Genomic DNA, 19138 nt, shown 5'->3' with positions numbered 1-19138 from the left:
CTGTGTCTTAGTTGCCGCAGATGGACTCCTTAGTTGCGGCTCATGGGCTTCTTAGTTGTGGCATGTGAACTCTTAGTTGCAGCATGCATGTGGGATCTAGTTCCCTGATCAGGGATTGAACCTGGGCCCCCTGCATTGGGAACTTGCAGTCTTAACCACCAGGGAAGTCCCTTAGCAATTTTTCTTAGGTGGTTTGTGCTTTTTTGTGTCTTACCTAAGAAATCTTTGTCTGAGACCCCATTGTCTAACCCAAAATCACAACGATTTTCTCCTATGTTTTCTTCCAGAAGTTGTATAGTTCCATTTAGGTCTATGATTCATTTTGAGTTAATTTTCATATATGTTTTGAGGGAAGGGTCAACTTTCATTTTTTTGCAGTTTAAAAAACTATTTCTGTAGGACCCTATTGTGACAGTTTATTACACAACTTACTGCACCTTAAATTGTGCCATCACGCCTCCAATATGGCAAGCTAATAGAAACTTTCTGTTATGCCAAGGCTAGGTGAGGGGATTGCATGAGATTAGTATGCAGAAAGGGCCCTGCATTTAGCACTCTATTCCAACCATCTTAGGTCAGCTGACAAATGAGTGTCTTCACCACGCCATCACACATTGTTCACTGCTCTAGCCTCATCTTCTTCAGCCTCCCACAGCATCTGCCACAATTGCGATCCCTCTCTTGTCAGGTAGATGCCCTCCTCTATGGATATTAAAAATTATTTCCCTATGTAACTACAATACTGTTAACACACAGTATTGAAGAAATTAAATTCCTACACAGTAATATTACCTAATAAAGACTTGCTCTTCAAATTTCCCCAATTGTCTCTCTCATATAATATCATTTCTTTTAACAGCTTTTTGAGGTATCATTGACATACAGTAATCTGTTTTCACACACACATACATACACACCATGAAGACATCACCAAAATCAAAATGTCCATCACATCAGAAAGTTTCTTAATGTCTCTTTATAATTCTTCCTTAGTATCGTTCCTTGCCCTTCCCAATCGCCATGCAACCATTGATCTGCATTCTGTTTGTATTTTCTAGAATTTTATGTAAATAGAATCATACACTGTATACTTTTTTCTAACTGGCTTCTAACTCAGCATGATTATTTTAATCTTCATCCATATTGATGTGTATATCAGTAATTCATTTCTGTTTATTGCTGAATAGTATTCCAGTATATGGATGTACCCCAATTTATCTATTCACCATTGATGGACATGTGAGTTGTTTCAGTCTTTGTCTATAATAGATAATATTGCTATGAATATTTGTTTACAAGTTTTTGTATGGATGTATACTTCCGTTTCTCTTGGGTAAATACCTGCAAGTAGAATGGCTTGATCATTGGTAAGTGTATGTTTTATTTTTTAAAAAATACCTGTTTTCCATACTGGTCTGATCATTTTACATCTCTACCAGCAGTGCATGAGAGTTGCATTTTCTTCACATTGCGGCCAACACTTGCTATGCTCAGTATTTTTAATTTTAGATAGTTTAATAGGTGTGTAGTTGTATTTCACTGTAGTATCCCTAATGATTAATCATGTCAAACATCTATTCATATGCTTATTTTCCATGTGTATATCTTTGAATCTTTTATCTGTATTTTTCTGGAGTTTTGAGAGTTCTTTATGTATTCTGGAAATTAGTCCTTTATCCAATATATAAGTTGCTAAGCATTTTTTCCCATTCTGTGACTCATCTTTTCGTTCTCTCAGTAGTGTCTTTTGCAGGGCAGAAATTTTTAATTTTGATGGTGTCTAATTTATCTATTTTTTCTTTTATGCATTATGTTTTTGGTGTTGTATCTAAGAAATTTTGCCTAACTCAAGGTCATAAAATTTTTCACCTGTTTTCTTCTAGAAGTTTTATGTTTACATTTAGATCTCTGAACCAGTTTCAGTTCATTTCTCTATATGGTTTGGATGGAAGTTCTTTTTTTTTTTTTTTTTTTTGCGCACCTGGATATTCAATTGTTCCAGCATCATTTGTTGAAAAGACTATCGTTTCTCCACTTAAATGCCTTTGAACCTGAAAGTCAGTTGTCCACATCTCTCTACTTTTGAACTTTCCATTCTGTTCCTTTGATTTTTTTTTTGTCTGTCTTTACGCTACTATCACAATGTCTTGAAAGTGTAGCTTCATAAGCCTTGAAATCAGTTACTGTTAGTTCTTCAACTTTGTTCATTTTCAACGTTGTTTTAGTTATTCTAAATTTTATTTCCATATGAATTTTAGAATTAGCTTGTCAATTTCTATAGAAAAGCCTACTGGGATTTTGATCTATAAATCAATTTGGGGAGAATTGATGTCTTAACAATATTGAACCTTCTGATCCATGAATACATTATATCTCTCCATTTATTTAGGTCTTCCTTAATTTCCCCCAGCAATATTTTTCAGTTTTCAGTGTGCAAGTCTTTTACATCTTTTGTCAGATTTATTTAAGTATTTTATATGTTTGATTCTATTATAAGTAGTATTAAAAAACTTTGATCTCTGATTGTTGGTTGAGATAAATTAATCTTTTTGTATGTTGATCTTGTACGTTGCAAACTTGATAAACTCGTTTATTAGTTCCAGTAGCATTTTTGTAATTTCTATCAGGTTTTCTACATAATCATGTTATCTGCAAATAAAGATAGTTCTACTTCTTCCTTTCCATTCTGAATATCTCTTATTTTTTGTTGCCCTATTGCACTGGCTAGAACCTTCAGTGCAATGTCAAATAGAAGTAATGAGAGTAGACATCCTTGCTTTTGTCCTGATCCTGGGGAGAAAGTACTTTGTCCTTCACCATTAAATACAATGTTAGGTTTTTTTTAGAAGTCATTTATCAAGTTCAGGAAGTCCCATTCCATTCCTATTCTACTGAGAGTTTTTTTTTCTTTAATCAGGAATGGATGTTAGATTCTCTTTTCTTGCATCTATTGCAATGATTATGTGATTTTTCCCTTCTTTTCTTAATTTGTTTATTTATTTTTGGCTGCATTGGGTCTTCATTGCTGCATGCAGGCTTTCTCTAGTTGTGGTGAGCAGGGACTAAACTTCGTTGCAGTATGCCGGCTTCTCATTGCGGTGGCTTGTCTTGTTGCAGAGCACAGGCTCTAGGTGAACAGGCTTCACTAGTTGTGGCACATGGGCTCAGTATTTGTGGCTCACAGGCTCTAGAGCACAGGCTCAGTAGCTGTGGTGCACGGGCTTAGTTGCTCCGTGGCATGTGGGATCTTCCAGGAGCAGGGCTGAAACCCATGTCCCCTGCACTGGCAGGTGGATTCTTAACCACTGCCCCACCAGAGATGTCCTGATTTTTCTTTTTTATAGTGTACTAAGTTAGGTAAATTGATTTTCAAATATTAAACCAACCTTTCTTTCCTGAGATAAACCCCACTTGGTCATGATGTATCATCTTTTTATATATTACTGGATTTGATATGCTAAAATTTTATTAAGAATTTTTGTCTCTGTGTTCATGTGAGATATTGGCCTATAGTTTTCTTGTAATGTCATTGTCTAATTTTGATACGGTGAAAGTTGGCCATATAAAAAAGTTGGGAAATATTCCCTTCTCTTCAACTTTCTGGTAAAGTTTTTGTAGCATTGGCATTATTTTATTCCTTAAATGTTCAGTAGAATTTATCAGTTAAGCCACCTGAATTTGAAGCTTTCTTTGTTGGAAGGCTTTAAACTGCACATCCAATTTCTTTAATACCTTTATTCTTTAATAAACTTTAGTAGTGCATGTCTTTCAAGGAATTTGTCCATTTCATCTTGAATTTATTGGTATAAAGTATTCTATAATATTCTCTTATTATCCTTTTAATATCTATAGTATTTTTCTGTTTTCCATTTTATTTATTTCTACCTTGATCTTTATTGTGTTCTTTCTTCTCTTACTCTGTGATTAATTTGCTCTCGTTTTCCCAGATTAAGGTGGAAGTTGAGGAAGCTGAGTACAGCGTTAGCAATATCCCACATGTTGACATATTATGTTTTCAGTTTCAGTGAATTCAAAATAATTTCTGATTTCCCTTTTGATTTCTTCTTTGACCACAAAGTTATTCAGAAGAGTGTTCTTTGGTTTCCAAATATTTGGAACTTTTTCAGATTTGTTAATTTCTAATTTATTTCCATTGTGTTCAGAGACATATACTGAATGACTAAAATCCTTTAAAAATTTTTTTAAGTATTTTTAAAAATTTATTATTTTGCTGCGTTGGGTCTTTGTTGCTTCGCCTGGGCTTTCTCTAGTTGTGGCAAGCAGGGGCTGCTCTTCGTTGCAGTGCATTGGCTTCTCATTGGATAACTTCTCTTGTTACAGAGCACAGGCTCCAGGTGCGTGGGCTTCAGTAGTTGTGGCACACAGACTTTAGAGTGCAGGCTCAGTGGTTGTTGGCTATGGACTCAATTGCTCCACGGCATGTGGGATCTTCCCGGGTCAGGGATCAAACCTGTGTCCCCTGCATTGGCAGGCAGATTCTTAACCACTGAACCACCAGAGAAGTCCCTATTCCTGTATTCTTAATCTTCTATGTAAATCCATATTCCAATCTGGTGTCATTTTCCTACTGCTTACAAATACTTATTTTAAACTTTCTTACAGTGAAATTCTACTAGTAATGAATTCTTTCAGCTTTTGTATGTCTGAGATAGCCTTTATTTTGCTTTTGCTTTGGCAGATCTGGGTATAGAATTCTAGCTTGATAGAATTCAATTCACTACTTTAAAGATGTTATTCCACTGAGATCTCATTTACATTGTTTCCAACAAAAATTCTGCTGTCATTGTTTTCTTTCTTCCTCTGCATGTATTGTGTAGTTTTTTCCTCTGGCTGCTTTTAAATTTTTCTCTTTATTGCTGGTTCTGGGCAATTTGATTATTTTTTGTGCCTTTGTGTAGTTTTGTCCATGTTTCTTATGCTTAAATTTCATTGATCTTCTTGAGTTTGTGGCTTTGTAGTGTTTACCAATTTGGGAAAATTATGGCTATTATTTCTTCAAATTTTTGTATTTCTCCTCACCTTCATGGACTCTAAGTACACATGTATTAGGCCACTTGAAGTTGTTGCACAGCTCACTGATGCTCTATTCATTTTTGTTGTTGTTTCATTTTGGATAGTTTCTCTTACTATGCCTTAATGCTCACTTACCATTTCTTCTGCAGTGTCTAATCTCCCATTAAGCTCGTTCAATATCTTTTTCATTTGCACATGGTTTTTAACCTCTAGAAGCTCAATTTGGGTCTGTTTTACATTTTCCATGCCTATACTTAACATTTTCAGTGTATAGTCTGAGTTTTTTTAACATATGAAATACAGTTATAATAACTTTTTAAATATTCTTTAACGTCAGTTCTAACATCTGTATAGATTTTACGTTAGTTCTGATTGATTGCCTTTTCTCCTCACTATGGGTCATATTTTCCTACTTCTTTGCATGCTTGACAATTTTTCATATGATCCCAGATATTGTGAGTTTTAGTTTATTGTGTACTATATGTATTTATATACCTGTAAAATGCTTGGGCTTTGTTTTGGGTGAAATTAAGTTACTCAAAACAATTTTATTCTTTTAGGTCTAGCTTTTAAGATTTGTTGGGTAGGAGCCCAAGTACCCTTTAGTCTAGAGCACATTATTTGCAACTACTGAGACAAGTCCTTTCTGAGTATCATGAGGGTTTCCAGTCTGACTTGTAGGAACAGCTGTTATTCCTACAACCCTATGTGATATCCAGATATTCTTATTATTAATCCCTTCATGTGGTCCTTTTCCTGGCATCAAGTAATTCCTCACAGAGATGTACTGACAAATACTTTGTTGAATTCTCAAGAGATCCCTCTGCATATCTCCAGAGTTCTTTGTCTGTGCACTTCTTTTCTCTCTGGTAGTCTGCTTTGTGAACTCTAGTTATCTTGGTTTTCCCAGACTGTCAGCTCCATTTCATCAGTCAGGGAGTCCACCATTCTCTGCCTGGACTTCTCTTTCCTGTACGATGACCAGGGCACTCTCTCAGAGAAGTAAGTTAGGGCAATTATAGGGGTCACTTCATTTATTTCCCATTTCCTGGGGATCACTGAACTTTATTGCCTGAGGTCCAGTTTCTTGAAAACTGTTGTTTCATATGTTCTGTCTGATGTTTTCATTGTTTCAGGTGGGAGGTTAAATGGTCCTTGTAACTTATCTTGACCAGAAGCCAATAACATTCCTTAAGTCTGTTTTTTTTGATACAGGGTCCAATTAAAGATCAGGAATTGCATGTCATGCCTTTGTTTCCTTTAATCTGGAATATTTCCCTAGCACTTTTTTTTTGGTCTTTTATGACATTGGTGTTTTTGAAGAATCTAAGCCAGTTGTCGTGAAATTGCCCCACAATCAGTATTTGTCTGTTCCATCATTAGGTTCAAAGGAAATATTTTGGGGAAGAATACTATATAGGTGATGTATTCTTCATACTTCATCACTTCAGGTGTCCCAGTACTAAGTTTGATCACTTGATTAAGGTGGTATCTTCCATATCTCTCCATTGTAAAGTTATTTTTCCCCTTGGTAATTGATAAATCATATGTGGGGTGATACTTTGGGATCAGTGAAGATCCTACTTTCAAACACTCTTCACCCAACTGTGCATCAATGATAATCCTAGTGTGAATCGATTATTACATTGATAGATGCAAAATGACACTTTCCTAATTCTATCATTCCTTTTGCATTTATTAGTTGACATTATTATATAAAGAAGAGCTCCCCCACTTTTCATTTGAGTATCATTATGAACTTATGTGCTTTTTTTTTCAATTAACTATGTTATACCTTATAACTATGTTATACCTTTTGTCCAGATTTGGCCAATGCGATCTCTGTTATTGTTTAAGCACACGATGCATTTTTATTACTAGAATAATTTCTAATATATTACTACTCAAAAATAGGACCTGAGAAAGGGACTCCAGAAGGTGCGGTCTTATTCAGACTCTTCTTAGAAGTCTGCCTTCTTCCTCTGTACTCTCAACCCAAAGTGAGGATTTCGGGTTGGAAGGAGATAATTCTGAATTAAACTACAGATCAGTGTCACCCAATTCTAATCCCTATTCCCTTTTTTCTAGGCATACCATATCTACTGCCATCCTAATCCTTCTGTTGGGCACCTCTCTCCTCCTCTGTATTTATTTACAACAGTCAAGGGCAGCAATTGGCCAACCGGCCCCTATCCAGTTCTGCAGTCCATATGCCCCAGGAACTCCTTTTTGCACTGGTCTGTGGTGGCCTTGGCCTACCTCTTCTACCTACTCAAGTAACTCTTTTACCACGAATTTAATTACCTGTGTTTCCATTTATAGGATCTTACCTAGCCGTATGGCCTGCTGCCTCTGCCAATTTAAAAATATTATTGAGGTTGTCTGAAAGACAGACAGCATTGTGACAGCGAATGCCTGACAGACGTCACACGTTGTGGTGAGTCTCAATTGCGGGATAATAAATTTTTAATTATTTAATATTTTTATTTTTAATCAATGATGATAAATTTTAAAATTCATGATGTAATTGCATTATTTCAATTCATACTTTCAGAGTTCCAGCTCCCTAAGTTTCTAAGAACTACTCCCTTGCTAAAAATCAGATTCTTGGTTACATTATTAAGCTAATAATATCTCAGTTACATTGTTAGCTTAATAATGTAACGGATCTGCATACATAAAGGAACAAGAGAAAGGAATGAAAGGGGGAAGGGAATTAACATTAATGGCCTCATATCCTATGCTGTGCTCTGTGCAAATGAGAACTTATTGATATAGTGCATCACAGTTTGTAAACTGATTTTATATACATTAGGTCTCAAGTACCCTTTGTCTTATAGGACAGGTGTAAATATATTTTTGTTTATTTGTTTGTTTCTGCAATTTTATAAAGAGTACAAGTGATGCTGTTTTATTTCCTATTTGGAGCCTGAAATTTCTGGTTCCATAACCAGAAACTGCTACCTAGTCCTTCTAATGGAATGGAGAGCTAGCTTATTCTTAGACTGTCAAGCTCTGAACTTGCTCTGAATCTCAAGCTTTTCTATCCACAAAACAGGAGCTTTCAACTGTTTTTCTATATATTAGATTTATTGGCACTAACTTTTTAAAAAGCGCGGGTACGCGTTCTCTGGCGCAGTCCGCTTGCTCCCTGAGCCGCACACGCGCTGTGAAGATAGGATGGGTCAGCTGGTACCTTTTACAGTTCCCATTGGGGGTGACAAAACCCTGCTGATGTGGGAGCTGAGCTCTCAACCCACAGCCAAGGCCTTGCAAATGAGACGAGCCGGAGCGAAAGAGGGGTGGACGAAGCCGCCCCGCGCCCCAGTAACTGGGCTCCCTGGGGTACTGCTTCAGTACCTCATCTGCCTGTGGTCTCCGCTGAGAGGAATCTTAGTTCTAGAGATGACCTGAGCAGTCAGCTCTCCCCCATAGACTTTTGAGGGATAGTTCCCAACAGAAGTCATTGCCTCCTAATGCTTCTCGAAGCTTAGGATTTCAGAGGGAAACTTGTTCATGAAATGAGAAGTGTTTGGAGTTCCAGGCTCACCACAGTTACCTGTGGCGAAGGGCTGGGGGAATATAAGGGAATGGGCGGTTTGCTTTCCTGGGCCTGAAATTTACTGCACTTCCTTAGCGTGGGACCGCCCTACAGCATTCTCTCTTCACAGTCTTCTCCCAGTTTGGCCTTCTGTATTCTGTCTGAGTCTTCCCAAACGCAGCAGTGGCCTGTCCTGGGTTCTATGCCATCATCAAGTTTTATTCAGCAAGGGATGCCCACAGAGCCCAAAAGGCATGCGACCAGAAGCAACTTTTTCACACATCTCCAGTGAAGGTGGGTCCAAATGTGGAATTCCTCGCTCTACTGGGATGATGTGCTGAATTTAAAACTAATAGGCCATCGGGAATTCCCTGGTGGTCCAGTGGTTAGGACTCTGCACTTTCACTGCTGAGGGCCCGGGTTCAATCCCTGGTCTGGGAACTAAGATCCCACGGGGAAAAAAAAAAAAGGCCAGCCTTTCTACAGCACTGTGGTGTACAGAATGCTCTCAGATGCACTGCTCCACTGATCCCAGTTCACCAGTTGTTTCTTTTTTGTTAGATGAATAAACTCGAACTCAGGATGGTTAAGTGACTTACTTAAGTTTCATGACAGTAAACGTGGAAACTAGAGGCCAAACCCAAACTTAACTGATGTTAAACCCCATGTCATTTTATGCTGCCCTTTAATTTAAGAAATCTTCACAAGAGTCTTCCTTTTATTTACTTTTATGTGGATTTTAAATGTGCGAGGTTGACAATTTTTTATTTATTTATTTTTTGCTGCGTTGGGTCTTTTTGCTGCATGCCGGCTTTCTCTATTTGCGGCGAGCGGCGGTTGCTCTTCCTTGCCGTGCGTGAGCTTCTCATCGCGACGGTTTCTCTTGTTGTGGAGCACAGGTTCTAGGCACGCAGGCTTCAGTAGTTGTGTCTCACAGGCTCTAAGCACAGGCTCAGTAGTTGTGGCACACGGGCTTAGTTGCTTTGCGGCATGTGGGAACTTCCTGGACCAGGGATCAAACCCATGTCCCCTGCACTGGCAGGCAGACTCTTAACAATTGTGCCACCAGGGAAGTCCCGAGCTTGACAAACTTTGGTCAGATGTAAGATAAAGGAGGCTTCATTTCATCATCATCATCACTCTCAAGCTGCCTATTCAGAACTCCCTTCAGATTCCAGAAAATGGTTAAAATATTCTTTAATGCATTGTAGAAAGCTTATTCCATATCAACATGCCATCCAATTTTACTTCCCCAGAATTAACATTTCATTAAGTGCCTCCATTCAGCTACCATTCCTTTTTCAAGGACCATTTCAATTCCTCTGAATAAGTGAGTGAGGCTTAGATTTTCCAGACCTTTCCCTTTATAATTTTGTGTCTTCTCTGATTGGCTTCTTGCTCTAGCTACTTCCTACTGACCTTGCTGCCTCTTCTCACCCATATTTCTTTACTCACTGATTTCACCTACATTGAATCTGAGAACTCTCCTCAGCTGTGACTCCAGGTACACTACCTCCCACCTCTGTAATCTGTTTAACACCCACTTCAATCCTGGCTGTACTCCCTGGGATTGAAATGATTTTGTGTCAGACATTCTTTAGTTTGCGGACCCTGCGACCATTTCACGTACCACTCAGATATTACAGATGGTCCTGGAAAGAGTATGAAACAGTTACTTGGTATCAGTTGTAAGTAATGAGTTCTTTTCTTATATTGGACATTAAGACCATTCCAGAGCGTAGGTTGTGAGATTTTCACAGCATAAAGCCTGTCACTGATAGAGTACTGAAGAAAATGTTCTACAAGTCACTATAGAGTTGAGAGGAAAGGGCGTTCGTATTAGATTTCTTTATTTAATGCAGAGCCTTAGTTTACTACCCACAACCCCGAAATTGTTTCCTTATTTACTTATGCGTTCTTTTTCAATTTTATTTATTTATTTGGTTGCACCGGGTCTCAGTTGCAGCAGGCAGGGTCCTTGGTTGCGACTCAAGGGCTCCCCAGTTGTGGCATGTGGGCTCCCCATTTGCAGTAGGCAGGCTCCTTCAGTTGTGGCTTGTAGTCTCCTTAAATGTGGCATGCGAACTCTTAGTTGCAGCATGCATGTGAGACCTAGTTCCCTGACCAGAGATCAAACCCGGGCCACCTGCATTGGGACCAAGGAGTCTTAACCACTGCACCAGCACGGAAGTTCCAATTATGTGTTATTTTATTCACTGGCAGGTATACATACTTCTTAGCTTTTTTCCCCTCTGTTTTTTATAAATACAGAAAAGAGAATAACATCTTAAAATAAAATGAAGGAAAGGCCTAATGTATCTGGTTTTTCTCAGTAGCATGAAGGGAAATGTTTGCCAGCAAGAACTGTGGCAAGGTTATCCCAGATGTGAACTGTCTCTACTACGCAGTGGCTCAGAGCCCTTCTGAAGCTTCCTAATTGTCCAAGACAGCTCCATTATGACTCACTGCACAGGACCTAGCGTCCCATGTGACACTCAACATTTAAAACTTAGTCTTCATTTCTCCTTCCCTGCAGGCAGCTTCAGTTGGAGAAAGTAATTTCATTTTATTATGTACTCATTCATTCCCTCAGTCAACAGACCATCACTCCTCTATTGTATGCCAAGATCTATGCTTGTTTCTGGTAACAAGGAAAGAATAATACATGGTTCCTTCAAGCACTTAAGGAGCTCATAAACTAGTGACAGAGGAAGATGCACAAACAAATCAATAAAGAATTAACAATGCTTTGACTTTATTTGTATTATTTGAATTTTTATGACTATATTTATATACTATACCCTGTTCAAAATGGAAATAGACATTTAAGAAAGAACTAGTGATGTAAAAAAATCCACAGTAATATGTAAGTTCTTTAGAGAGTTAAGAATGGAAATATTTGCGCTCTCAAAGAAGCTTGTTAATGCAGATGAACCTCTAATTCTTTTCGTTGCTTCATTTACGTTTATAGAGGTAGACGTATTCCCTCTTCTTACAGGGGTTAGTAACTTAGGGAGGGGGTGCTACAGATTAAGGTCCTAATTCAGTGGCAGGTCCATCTTATCTCCTCTTCACGTCATATTCTCAAGCAGGAGCTACAGGATGAGACGAGTAAAACAGTCCATTCCTTTGCTTACACCCAGCCCCATCATAGGCTTCTGCTGGGCTTCCTAGGTTGCTTTCATCATCACTTACACCACCAGAGGTCAGGGAACCTTCTGGTTAATCAGGGGCCCTGGAAATGATGCAGAAAAGTACTGACTTAAAAATAATAAATAACATTTATTTAGGGCTCACTGTGAACTCGTTGCTTAAAATGTCCTACTTAATCTTCACCACTCTATAAAATTGGTATTGATAAATCTTAGGTATATCCAAAATAAGTCTCTATGTAGGGTTGTGATATTTTTAGGTCTTTTATGTCTTTAGGTTCATCTTGGCACCAGACCTAAGGCGGTTCAACATAATACGCTTGCCCTAAACAACTCCAGATGCCAAGAATTGGCAAATTACTACTTTGATTTCCATGGGTGGTCAAAAAGGATCATCAAGGTAAACTCTGTAGACTTTCTTTCACTAACAAGACTCTTTTCAACACTGAACTCCTAGACTTTAGAGAGAAGAATAGAACAGGGCTATGGGGAGGAAATGTGGGAGGCTTCCACATGGAAGTATCTGAGCATTGGCCTACCACCTAGAATTAGTGCTAATCTCAATGACTTGGATGGTGGTGTCCATAATTTTCTCCAGTATTTGTATGGTATATCATAAAGAAATAGTTGTCCATATCTAGTGATTCATTTGCAAGTCTCAGTTGATTTTGAAGGGATAGCATACCTAAACTATTACCTGGGATAGCTGCAGTTTAGTTTTTATTTCTAACAACAGTATATGTTGAAGTCTAGCCTTTAATTCAAAATCCTAACAGCTTCGGGATCTTTATAACCTTGAAGAAAGGGAAAATGAAGATATTGTGACAGCACTTCAGAAGCAAAGCCTGAAGTTCTTCTGTGCTTTAGAGGTGGTGTTGACCTCTCACAAGTGCAGGAGTCCCTGAGTTGGCATGGCTGAGGAACCTTTGGATAAGTTGGAGGAAGGTCTGCTTTCCAGTATGTGTGTGTGTGGGGAGGTGAGGGAGTGGGATATCTCTTTTTTCCTTTCTTTCTGAAACTCAACTTTTCAGATACATCATCATCTTTTCTAAGCAACTAAAGCCCTGGGCAGAATTGTTCTGCCCGACAATATAGGTTTTTATCTTAGGCAATACCTGACAGCACCTTAAACTTTAGAATTTTAATACTGACTGCCTGCCAAGAAGCTTAGGAGGAGGGAAAATTAGGTTTTTTTGTTTTGTTTTTTTGGTTTTTTTTTTTGTTAATAATTTGTTTTGGGCTAAAATAGTCCTTCAGATGCACATATCTCCTGGCCTTCAGTTATCCCAACAAAATCTTTGTTTAAAGATTGAAATAAACTCATGTGTAAATGTTCAGTCCTTTGCCTCCTATAAAAGGGCTTGAGCAGAATAAGTAAACGTAGATCCCTAGAAAGGGGATTCTGATTGGTACTGAGTTTTTTCCTAGAATCCATGGCACTTGGGGTTAGGGTTTTAAGTCGGAGGCAGGGCTGTTAGCGAATAGGGTGGAGGAGGCTCCACCATTCACCTGAGTGGGTGATGGTTAAGTAGAGTCCAGATCATCTGCACTACAATCAAAGCTATCTCACTGTATGAGTCCAGCCCTTGACGCAGAGGATAGCAGGGTCTGTAGCAGTGTAGCCTCAGCTTGTCCATTTGAAATCTGTGAGTAATGTGAGATTTGTGCCACGTTCTTGGTTTACATTTCCCATCTAATATTTTAGGAACTTCCAGACTAGATCTGAGCAGTAAAAATATGCCATGCCAGGGTATACCTGCAACGGAGACATTCACCCGTACCGCAGTGTGGTGCCTGCCCTTAATCACTAAGGTAATGATCTAAGAATCACAGATGCATTTTTAGTTTTAAACATATAACCTAGAAATCAGTTATTCATATAGGCGTTTTAAATTCATCTGTTTGGTTGGATTTAGGGTCATTATCATTCCTTATGAAAAGGAAGGTAACCCAGAAGCTTGCTATTCAGAAAGCTATGACAGATGCATTCCAGAAATTGCTGATTGTGGTTTTAGGTAAGATCTTTTTGAATGTCGTTGAAGTGCTTCAGTTTCAGTGAGCAAATAAATTTAATTGAAAAATTAATTGCATGAAACTAATGGTTATCTAAAACATTACATATTCTTTCACTTCACCAGATGCTTTCACAGCAACAGTCTTACATTTGTTCTTTGTGGCATTTATGAGAAAGACGACAGCACATATTATTGTCCCCAGTGTTTAGATGTAGAATGACTTGCCTCAGTTCGTACAAAAAGTGTTTGATCCAGTTCTTCCGCAATTGCTTGCTTATCATACAGAATAGGGTAGTGATTATAAGCTTTGGACACCTGTGTTTGAGTCCTAACTTTGTCTCTTAGATTTTGTTGTTGTAGCAATTTTAGGTTTTTCCAGCCAGAGACATTTGAAGGTATTTAATATCTCTAAGCTGCAATTTCTTTATCTGCAAATAGGGTTAGTAATTCAGCTTACCACCAAATCGGGGATATTGTAAGAGTAAATGAGGTGATGAATATAAAAAGCTTAGAACTATGCCTGAAACATAGTAAGCAGACAAAGTATATTGACTATTATTTTTACCGTTGTTTTCTTGTTGAAGAGTTTATTAGATTAGGTTTTTGGAATCAGTTTAATTTCAGTTTTCATTTCTGATATATTGGGTAAATATCATTCTTATATAATAATCAGCTACGTTTTTGTGAGTCTTGAAATTGGTCATGCCATTGAATAGCGTTGATTGTGTTCCCTATCGAGTTATACAACGGTGAGAATGTCACAGGCTGTGCCCAAAGGAAACTTTATGATTAGTAGATTCCCGGAACAGAATTGCTCCCCTGCTTCACAGCCCTGCAGGCTGAGAGACTGAGAAATCCTAGCTAAGTTGTCAGAGAGATTATTGGCTTGTAAGAGTTGACCCTGGATTGGACTTGGCCTTCCAGCCTGGGCAATCCTTCCAGTGAAGTTTGACTTCCCTGGTCATCAGGCAGAATCTCCATCCGCTGTCAACTCTGGGTAACAACCTTTAAGAACCAAACTAATTGCCTGGGTTGTTTGTGCCTAATATGCCAATGTACTCCTTATATGTACGCAAAACCCCTTAGACCAAAAAGCCTGGTGGCTCTAGCTTGCCTTGAGGCAAGCTGTATTGTCCAAAGGGTACATGGGCCAGTTTCTGCCAGTAGGGTGTTCAAATGCTCTGTCTGTCTCTGTCTCCAAAGCTTTGTTGATTGTATCTGGTAGAATTTTGGTCCCAAGGAGTAGACACTTGCCTTGCTTCTAATAGGAAGTATCTATTATAGTCCAGTGGTATCTCTCCCAGGTTTGAACTCACTTTGACCCCCACCTGATGCCTTCCTATTTAATTGTATTGTGATTGAACATTTTTGTTTCCACAGCTTTTAATCTCTATGTCCTTATTCCTTAGTTCTTATTTCTAAGATCATAAAGTTTTTGAACCAAAGTTGATACTTCTTATATATGTTTTCACAAATAATTATAATAAAAACTGACGTGTCAGATGAGGGAACTTCTAGGAAAATGCTCTTGTTTTCTGCTTTTAGAAGTCAAAAGAAAGTCTAATTATTCGGTGCTACCATTGTATATAGGAAGTTTTAGAACAAGAACACTTCTGAATTGATCCTTGTTAACTTTATTACAGAAAGTGGTAAAACAGCTGTGGCATATAGACCCTGTGAAGATGTCACAGATGCTAGAACCGAAGAGGAACTACAGGATTTAATTGAAGTATGTGGAGTTAAAAACTCAAGAGGTACATAGCCAGTGTAGCCATAATTCAAAACAACCAGCAGGATTTGGAAGACTTCAGCATGTCTACTCAACCCTGTCTTCCTTAGGGAAATGTGAAACTCTGAAAGTACTTTTGAGGCAGGGAATTTCTAGGACTTTTCCAAGTCCCGAGCCTTGTCTCTGGTCCCTATTTGAAGTTTGGAGAGCAGGATTGAGGGCCACCAGTGTACGTCTACGGTTGTGGACACAGGAGAAGACACAGGCCTTTTAGAACTCCCCTCAAATAGAATTGCAGGGACTTGGGAACAAAGTAACTATGGTTTTAAGTGTGATTATGCTACACTGTTTAAAAACTATTCATGCCTTTCAAGTAAGGTATATTACCCAGATCTCAACATCTCATATATATCTTGTGTTAAATCTTTTGCCAAAGATTTTTTCTGTAAACGAGTTATATGGATACCTCGAATTAGAGATTAAGTTGTCAATGTAATTTCTGAAAGAAAACATTAGTGTACTGCATATAGGATTTTTATTTAAAAGGAGCAAAAAATGTGTTTCATGTCATTGAGAGCTTAATTTGGGGCTAGATTTCTGATTATTTAACTCACCCCAATGTTGCAAAGTTTGTTTTAAAGGGAAGAAAGTAGAGAAAGAAGAGGTGGTTATGTTCTGAAAAATGAAAAAAAATTGAAAGTTTTTCCTGTACAAAATAATTATTTTAATTTTAATTCAATTTAAATCAGTCAAGGAAACTTCAAACGTATCCATGTTTGGGCTATAAGAAGTCTAGCTTCCTGTGAAATGTGAGAGGAAAGGATTCCGTATTGATACTAAAGATTTTGGAAACCTGATTATAACAACATATCCACTCCTAAATGAGGCCAATCTTGGAATCAGTTCCATTTAGAAACCATTATGTGTTAGGCAGTGGAGATAAGATGAAGCTCCTTCTCTCTTGGAGTTTAGGTGTTAAAGGTTTACCAGACAATTAAAAAGGACTAAAATTAAATAGATTGTGGAAAGGACTGTGAAGGAAGTAAACTGGTGCTAGTTACAGTATTTCAAGAAAATTACTTAATATGCTGACTTTAACATTCTAAGTGTCTTCTCCATGTGTACACACAGGGTAGACCTCTGAAAAGTGACACTGTAGTTTTTTGTAGATTAATGGCTCTGTTGAGAGAAGGTGGGATGGGGGAAGTCTTCCCATGCCAATGTAAAGGGCCATTCACTTGGTTTTAAACTCTCTTTCCCAGAATGAATTGCTCACCTGCCCCAAACCCCTCCTACAGAAATTCTTGAGTCATCACTGATTCAGTGGTAACCCCTAAGAACACAGTTGTGAATGTATAATGAGACGTGAATACTGAGAGTTCGGAGGAAATGGCAACATTTTAGCATAATTGTAAGGAGTGTCCCCCTCCCGCCACCCTAACTGGTGCTCATTTTGCAGGTCAGCTACTTTTCTTGTCAGCCGAGTGGCCAAAGGCAGGAAGAATGTCTCTCAGACTCAGCTTTCAGGAGGAAGTGTTCAGATTGCCAGAACTGGACTAGCAGTTTTGAATTTCCCAGAATGCCAGGTCCTGTGGCATCATTCTGTAGGGGTGGTGGAATAACTTGTTCACAACATAGGCCTGGTCCTGTTGGTATTAGGATTGTTTAATTTTGGCATCCTAGGATAGCAGCTCTTTTTAGTCCTGAGAAGGAACAGCTCAGGGGTGTACAACAATTCAGATGAAACTAACTAATATTCAATGACTATCTCTCACTACTCAGTTGTTTATTTCTATTAGTCATTATTCTCCTGGTTTTAGCTCTGATGTGTGGATTACAGAGGAGTCAACATTTAAATCTTCATAATCTGTGTATTTGTAGCTTCAGTATCATTACTGACCCATAGTTTTTTATGGTTTGGGAAGAGTTATTGATTTCATGTATCATGTAAAGGATTCACAATGATGATAGAGCAGCTAAGATTACAATAATGGGTGGTAAATTGTTCACATTTTCTCTACCTTTGCATCTATTGTATATATATGAGTTAGTTTAGATGTCAATATTAGTGAAATAATATAGAGGACTAGAGAACTTATTTTAAAAATCACTATTGTGTGATGATGAAAATGTAAAAGTTCTTCCATAATCGGTGATGTTGTGTCTTGAGAGCCTAGATGAAATTGGTATGCCTTAGTGATATACAGGATTTTAACCTATGATTTAACTTTGACAAAGCTACATCACTTTTTACTTTTATCTCATTTATTGAGAAAGACATAATTGTTATGGTGTTGGCTTGAAACTGGTTGAAAAGGACTTGAGTCCTTTCTTATTTTACATTTACATAGGTTGGATCTTGAAACATGGGATATGATGTAGGGCATTCGTGTAACCATCCTAGGTTAGGAGTAGCAGTTTCCACTGCTAAGACTTCTTGTTTAGACGCAAATGCTTTTCAAAGAATGAAGATTATTAGCATTACCGCTGCTACTGAGATGAATGAGCCAAAGACAAAATACTTCGTGTTGTGTGTGCCTCAGGGTACTCAGACTAATGTAGTGACATCCCTGAGATGCCAAGAAAGTGCTGCAGGAAGTCATATTTACTACTACAAATATACTTGTAAAGTGAATTTTTGCTCATGCTGAGTTAACTGTATAACCTGAGAATAGTGGGAATCAGTGTAGGAAGCCTCCTATAATAGTGAAGACTGCTCCCATGGACATTAGGTCATGGAAGTGTGCTACTACATAGTATGTATCCTAGAGGACAATGTCTGGGGAGGAGTTGGCTAAGATGATTCCTGTCAAACCACCTACTGTAAAAAGAAAAACTAAAGCCTAAAACTCATAATATAGTGGGAGGTAATACAGTATTACCTCCGTGAAGAGTTGCTAACCAGGGACTTCCCTGGTGACGCAGTGGTTAGGAATTCGCCTGCCAATGCAGGGGACACGGGTTCGAGCCTTCGTCTGGGAAGATTACACATGCCGCGGAGCAAAAAGCCCGTGCGACGGCGCGCCTAGAGGCCGTGCTCTGCAACGAGAGAAGCCACTGCAATGAAAAGGCCGCGCACCGCAACGAAGAGTAGCTGCCGCTCATGGCAAGCAGAGAAAGCCCACGTGCAGCAACCAAGACCCAACGCAGCCAAAAAAAAGGAGAAAAATTAAAGAAAGAGTTGCTAATCAGCTAGATACTTTTACTCCTGTAGGGATAGAAGTAATTACGGTAGCTGATGCAAAGTGTGCTCCTGAGTTGACAGCTATCCCTATGGTAAACATATGATGGGGCCACAAGAGAAATCCTAAAAAGCCAGTAGACATGACTCATACTATTCCCAAATAGCTGAAAGGCACTTTTTGTCCTAAATAGTATGTAATGATATGTGAGTTTATAACAAACCCTGGTAGGCCATGAATACAGACTTCAGGGTGACCAAAGAATCAAAATAGGTGTTGGTATAGGATTCGGTCTCCTCCTGAAGGGTCAAAGAAAGTAGTGTTTAGACTTCTATCTCTTAACAGTATGGCAATTCTGGCTGCTCGGACTGACACTGGTAATTATAGTAATATGGCTATAGTTGGGGAAGATTAAACTAATTGTGGTGTTTGGTATTGGGATATGACTGCTGGTTTTGTATGAAAGACTATAGTAATAAAAGTAA

The 19138-nt window shown here is 38.4% G+C and overlaps 1 pseudogene; it reads left to right on the top strand.

Annotated features, from left to right (window-relative positions):
- Window positions 1-8214: 8214 nt before the first annotated feature.
- LOC132419862 (RAD52 motif-containing protein 1-like) lies at window positions 8215-17031 on the top strand (annotated as a pseudogene).
- The last annotated feature ends 2107 nt before the right edge of the window (window positions 17032-19138 follow it).

This window comes from Delphinus delphis, chromosome 2, assembly GCF_949987515.2.
Source record: "Delphinus delphis chromosome 2, mDelDel1.2, whole genome shotgun sequence".
In the NCBI taxonomy this organism is placed as follows: Eukaryota; Metazoa; Chordata; class Mammalia; order Artiodactyla; family Delphinidae; genus Delphinus; species Delphinus delphis.
This window is presented reverse-complemented; position numbering and strand designations above follow the sequence as displayed.